The following is a 7,276-nucleotide window of genomic DNA, read 5'->3' on the forward strand; positions in this document are numbered from 1 at the left end:
GCTTCGCACACCCTTCACCCATTATAAATACAAATATGTACTGTATGTTTAATATGTTTTACCTAGCAGATTTTTATCAAGTAATTTATCTGCATATCTTATTTGGCAAGTCAGAACTGAACTAGGTTGGTCGTTATTCTTCCTCTGTAACCTTTCTGCCGACAACAAAGTAGGTAAGTATGTATATAAACAACATCATTGGTCAGGGAAAGTATAGTATAACCAGTAGGAGACATTTCTGAGCTTTTTGAATACACGTTTTCCCATCTCATGTTAAGACGTCTGTCTTATGTTGCTCTCTGGTCTTGAATGCTGATTAAATGCTCAGATCCACACACACAGCAGACCTGAGAGGAGAATCTGACGCCACTGGGCATCCACAGCAGTTCTGCTTTGTCCCTTATACGCCATGATGTGGTGATATACTACTGTTATTGTGGTCATGATTCGAGCCACTGGCATTTGCCTATGCCATACTTGCCGACATTCGGGAGGGGGCAGCCAGGTCAGCACAGAGGTGGGCTTGGCTCTGTGTAGGTGGGTGGCACAGGGAGCATGGCAGACTAATTGTATCAACATGGCCCCGGCCCCGCTATACAATGTAGAGATTATGGCATTGTAATGTAGGGGGTGTGGTTACGATGACGAGATTCAGCACGAATTGCGTCATAGGACGCTTGGACCGCCCAATTTACTTGGTGGTGCAACACCAGGAGATTTAAATGCTATTATAGGCAGCCGGGAGCAGCATCCAAGACTCAGGCACCACCTGGTCGTTTCAGGGGGAGTAGGCAAGGATGGCCTAAGCCTAGTAATGGAATTACTGTACATTTGTTTATTAGTCCCCTGCTGTGTCTTTTTAGCTTCATTAGCACCTTCATTTACTGGACTCCTTTGAAATTAAGTTGTGATTTTAAAAGCAGTGCAGTATCAATCTGTTTCTCTTTGTACATAAGCAAAAGGAAAAGTGTAAAGCAGATCTGCATCCTGTGTGCTGAGAAGTGGGTGCATTTGCATCTCTTTTGAATAGTACATTGGGTCAGGTAAAGCAAATTGGTCCAGGACAAACTGTATACCTATATTTCTTGTATCAGCATAATGTAACTTAATCACTATATAGCTGCCCAAGATGCGCTAAGCCCAAAATGCAGTCAAAACTCAGAAAAATGATGTTTTCTGACTGCATTCCATATGTGCACCAAGCTCAAGAAAGCAAAGCTTTCCGGAACTTGTACTCCATAGGCGACATCATCTATAGATGGCGTTGCCTCATAGAAGCCTATGGGCTTCTTACTGCATAATTTCCTGAAAGGAATCCAATTGGCCCTGCGGCCGCGCATGTGCAGTTGGACTCCTGGTCATAAGCCCGGAAATCTGCACACCACAAAGGACAGCTCTTATCGGAAAATATAAGTTCCTATGCATGTCGGGATTATGGCTGTCGGTATTCTGAACAGCGGCATCCGGACAGCCGGGATTTCATACCCAACCCCACTATATAACCATGTGGTCTTTATATATATAAAGGGACATATATTCCTGTTTTCCTTAAAGGGACAGGTCCTTTTTTTTATTCAAAGAAGGATCCATTTCTATATATTATATTAATAGAACACTGTTTAATTGTTACTACACTAAAGGGGCACAATTATTTTCTTTTCTTTTTTAACAAAAACTCCCACATTTTTGTTCCAGGCAGATTGCCGTAAACTGCATTTCATTTAGAGGTTTTAAAACCACCAGCGAGTTTGGGTGTTCTCCCTCCAAAACACTGGATAGTAAGTCCTATGGGTTGGAGAAGAAAATCTCTGACAATATGTTGGGGTTTATAAACTACAAAATAATAAAAAGAGGTTTAACACAAAATTATGCACAAAATAATCTTCTCTTCACTGAATTTTACTGGATATTCATTCCTTTATTAATTTTCATATATTAAAAATACAAAGCACTTCATAGTGTGATATAAATCAATTTAAAGTTTTACCCTTGTGTTTCCTAGAGATAGATGACAAATTATGCAGGTGGCCAAAACACAGTACCAGGTAAGTACTAAGGGTGTGCGCTGACCCCCATGTTTTGGTTTTTGGATCTATATATCCTTTGTGTATTGGATCTGGATTTGTTTTTACCAAAACCGCCCTTGCGGGTTTTGGTTTTGGATCTGTATTTTCTCTAAAAAAAAAATCACATAATTTGGGCCTGTTTTTGTACCTACAGTATTATTTACCTCAATAACATTTATTTCCAGTCATTTCCAGTCAGTTTTGACCACCTCACAGCTCACAATATTGATTTCATCCAGTTTAGGCCAAAAGGTTGCATCCAGCTAGCAAGCTAACTGACTAAGCTAAGCAATAGCAGTGGGTGGCACTAACATGTGGCAGTTCAGCTTCCAAAATGGCACAGAGTGGAACTGCAGTGGTAGACAGGATGGCAGTTTAATAAACTATACGACCCCTAGGAAGTTTAAAAACCAAGAATGTTTTCATTAATCAAGAACTAGGTCAGAGGCCCAAGGGAGTTGGAATATGTTTATGGAATGAAGACAGGGAAAAGACGGAAGGATTGATTAGTTTTTAATTTATTTATTTTAATGTTTTGATTCTTAATAAAATGTATGAGCTTATTCTCCCCCTCCAGCACTGAAAAGAACCGGGCTTCAGAGTATTACATCATCAGCTACATCATGGGGAGGAAGTCTGTACAGACAAAAGAAAAAAAACAAAAATGCCAATAGGAACATGCTGCAATGGCAGCTGTGTGTGCCAAGGTGCAAGTGGCCAATCCACAGGGTGACCTTTTAGGAGCCTTTCCAGTCTTTAAGAATAAGAAGTTTGACAGAAATTGGTTGAATCTGTCTATAGAGTGCTGCAGAGTAACAGATGTGGACCAGAAGACTCTGGACTGTGTATTTGAACTCACAAAGACAAATATGCAGCTGCTATATGAACAGAGCGAGTGGGGATGGAAGGAACAGGAAAAGTGCAAAGAGCTGACAGATGAACGTGCCTAGTACCTTATTGGCAGAGATGAGCTTTCTGTGCCTGTTGCTTTTGTGCACTTCAGATTTGACGTGGAGTGCGGGGATGAGGTCATTTATTGTTATGAGGTGCAGTTGGAGATCCATGTCCACAGGAAAGGAGTGGGGAAATTCCTGGTATAAATCTTACAATTGATGACAAATAGCACACAGATGAAGAAAGTCGTCCTTACAGTGTTCAAACACAATCACGGTGCTTACCAATTCTTCAGAGATGCTTTACAGTTTGAGATAGACGAGACCTCTCTCATTGTATCGGGGTGCTGCAGTGGTGATTGCGTGTATGAGATTCTGAGCCGCAAGGCAAAGTTGGAGACACTCCCCAATCACATTCAGGACATTGTACAGGCTTTTGCCACTGAATAAGGTGGTGGATGGACACATGGGAAATTATGGGGGGGGGTTCAAGAGGACACAGCGATTATCAATATCTTCTGTTTTGTGTGTTTTTATTCTACTCTTCTAGTTTTTAATTTAGTGATGTTTAAATACTGTGCTATTGTGCACATGCATGTGACTTGCATCACGCAAGTCCTTTTAACAGTAAATAAATTCTTGTTTGAATAATAAAAAAAAAATTATGAGGGAAGATCAATGTAGGATCAAGTTCTTCAGTTTATGAAAGACATTTTTGATCTGGAGGAGGTTTTTTTATACATCTAATAGAAATGCGGTGGCCTTGCTTGTAGAGGTGCTGCTAGTACACACTGTAGACCGACATTTAATTTGTGCTCAGGGAGATTGTTAGGGATAATGGGACCAAGACTTGTGGTTTACATCAAAGGAAAACAGCTTGTAGCTCTCTGGCTGAACTACAACTCCCAGCATCTGTGATGTTTGCTGGGCCTACTGGAAGTTATTTGTCAGCAACAGGTGGCGTGCGTCAGGTTACCTCAGCCTGCTTTACGCACTGTATGTACCATGTAAATACGTATGTAATGTGAGTAACCAATTTACACAAGTCATTTTTGTATTAAATGTATTTGTACTTTATTGCACACATCCTGGCAGGAAGATGCTCTGTGCTGCTGCTGCTCATATTTTTGGTCTCTCTCATGACACCCACCATTTACATTATCCAGTTATTCTGCTTAGAGTCACCTACATATAGTAGGGGCAGGCGTTTATTGAGCTGAACCATTATTTATAGCAGCCTACCAATTCACCAGGGTCCTGGGAAAAATGGTTGGGGTTGGGGGGGAGCAATTAAAAAAATTGGGTACATTTGAAAATCTACCATGTTTTGCCCACCCCATCAACTTGGTGGATCAGAATTTTTTAAAAACATGAAAGGAGTATACATGAGATTCTGTCTGTGGCCATGACAATTTCTGGACATTCATAAACTATAAAATAAAAAATGTCAGGCAGCAATGCCCCAAACAGCACATAATGCAAAGAAGAGAGGTGCAAGATGGAATTGTCCTTGGGCCTTTCCACACACTCTTATGTTGTATACAGGACATGCACAGTTTAACAAACCAATCACTTCAGATACAGGGACTGCCAATTGTGGCTGAAGCAATTGGTCTGTTTGGGCCCCCACAAAACAAGCTACCAATAGGCAGCTGACATTGCTGGCAATGATCTCTCCATGCACAAACTGGCTTTACATAGGCAAGATGTTGTCACTATCATCATATGATTCCTCACCCCCATCAGTGTGTACATCATCTTCACACAATATTAATTAGTCCCTGCTTGAATCCACCATTACAGCCTCAGGTGCCTCTGTCATTTTTGGATGTACAGTAGTTCGCGGTAAAGGTCTTCCGCATGGAATTTGTAGTTCATTTTGATGAACATCATCTTGAAGAAGTAGCCTCTTACGCCGATCGCTGACAAGGTTCCCGACTGTGCTGAAAACTCTTCTGAGTACACACTGAAGGGTGGGCAGCTCAAGTAAAGCAAAGCCAGTTTGTGCAAGGGACTCCAAACTGCCTTTTTTACCTGCCAGTAGTCAAATGGACTGTGTGACATGCCTATTTGGATGTTATTATTAAATAAGTCCTCAACCATTCTTTGAATGGTGACTGTATCAGATGGAGTCATGGTAGAAGCCTCATTAATGGTAGGATATTCTTTTAGACCCAACCAGATGGCAAAACTTGACTCATCTGCATCATCAGTGGGTCTTTTGGGAAAGTTCAGTTTTTGTCTGGCAGCCGCACTTGCTGGAGAAACTGAAGGAGGAGCCATCACTGCATCACATGCCGCTTGTGATGACAATATTCTTACAAACAGCTCTTTGCCTATCTTCAGATCTGTATCCATTGGGAGGAAATACATGACATTTGACTTAAACCTAGGATCGAGCACGTACACCAAAATGTATTGCTCCGATTGGAAAATCTTGACAACTCTTGGATCCTGGCGAAGCGAATAAAGGACTTGATCTACAAGTCCAACATATTTAGCAGAATCGCTTTGTTTCAGCTTCTTCAGTTTCTCAAGCTGCTTTTCCAACAGTCTAATGAGGGGAATTACCTGACTCAAGCTGACAGTGTCTGAACTCACTTCACAGGTGACTACTTTCAAGGGTTTCAGCACTTTGCACAACATGGAAAGTATTTCCCACTGAGCTTGAGTAAGGTACATTTCCCCTCCTCTTCCTATTTCCCCTCCTCTTCCTAGCTTTGGATGGCTTTTTGCTGTTCCTCCATCCGTTGAAGCATATAAAGGATGGTTAACCATCTAGGATGGTTCCTAGATGGTTAAGGTCCTTACCTCTACTTCTTCTGGCTTTACAATGGGTACAAATGCTTGATAATTGTTGTCTGGATTTGGGTAGAAATGATTCCACACATAAGAAGTGGAATTTTTTTGTCTTATGCGAAGGCATGACAATGGGCTTTCCCTTATCATGGGCAACAACTGTTTCCACTCGTGCCTGATATACACAAACAACATCCTCATCAACAGCATCCTCATCATCAACATCCTTATTAGCATCAGCTATACAAAAATTCTCCCCATCCTGGTGCACTTCCACAGAAACATCCTCGATTTCTATGTCAGCATGTTGACTTGTGCTGCTCATCCCCACATTTGCAGAGGATGCACAAGTGGTGGAAGGAGGCTCCTCTTCAAGTACAGTTTTGGAAAGGCCAGGCTCACACATGGCACTCGCTTAGATTCTTCTGAGGGATTTGTGACATTTCTGAGCACACAGTTGGTTCCTGTGCCTTAACTATTTTCATCTTTTTAATCCATCTACAGGTAGAAGGGCTTACATTGTCATAAGAACCACCATAAATAAAGGGCATCGGCCTTCGTAGATGACGTTGACAGACTTGTATCGTCATCATAACTGCTGGAAGAGCTGCAGCTCTAGTATGTGGTTCCTGCTCTCCTCTTTTATTTGATCAACCTCCATATCAACAAACTTACACTGTGGTCTGGACGGCAATAATAACGTAGCTAACACACACACAAAAAAATGAAAAAAAAATATTTTTTATTTTCTGTGGAATGATAATTTTATTTAACTTTTATTTTATTTACACTGAGGAAGAGCACCCCTTGACGAGGCAGCAGCCTCTTGATGAACAACACAGCACCCTTTTATGGACAACAAAGCACCCCTGCGGAGTGTGGATGGACCACCTGCAGAGTCACAAATACATGGATGATAAACTGCAGTCTGGTCAGCAGTGTCATTGAACAATAATAGCGTAGCTATCACACACAAATAAAACTTAAATAAAGATTTTTTTTTTTATATTTCGAGGAATGATAACTTTATTTAACTTTCATTTTTTTTACACAGGAGGAAGAGCACCCCTGGACGAGGCAGCAGGCCCTTGATGAGCAACACAGCACCCCTTTATGACAACAAAGCACCCCTGCGGAGTGTGGACAGACCACCTGCAGAGTCACAAATACATGGATGATAAACTGCGGTCTGGCCAGCAGTGTCACCGAACAATAATAGCGTAGCTATCACTCGCAAAAAAAACCTTAAAAAAAGGCCTTTTATTTTTTATGGAATTATCATTTTATTTAACTTTCATTATTTTTACACTGGGGAAGTGCACCCCTGGATTGACAGAGCACTCCTGGACGATACAGCACCCCTTTATGTACTGCAGTCCTAGCCCCTTAATGGACAGGACAACACAGTAGCACCCCTTTATGTACTGCAGCCCCCCTTTATGTACTGCAGCCCCCTGTTTGTTCTGCAGCCTTTTTATGGATAACACAGCAGCAGCCCTTTATATAATGCAGCTCCAG

At 41.5% G+C, this 7,276-nt stretch overlaps 1 pseudogene; it reads left to right on the forward strand.

Moving 5' to 3' along the window:
* The first annotated feature begins 2,689 nt into the window (after nt 1-2,689).
* LOC148511576 (N-alpha-acetyltransferase 40 pseudogene) lies at nt 2,690-3,405 on the forward strand (annotated as a pseudogene).
* The last annotated feature ends 3,871 nt before the right edge of the window (nt 3,406-7,276 follow it).

This window comes from Taudactylus pleione, unplaced genomic scaffold (genome assembly GCF_031769625.1).
Source record: "Taudactylus pleione unplaced genomic scaffold, aTauple2 ptg000305l, whole genome shotgun sequence".
Taxonomy (NCBI): domain Eukaryota; kingdom Metazoa; phylum Chordata; class Amphibia; order Anura; family Myobatrachidae; genus Taudactylus; species Taudactylus pleione.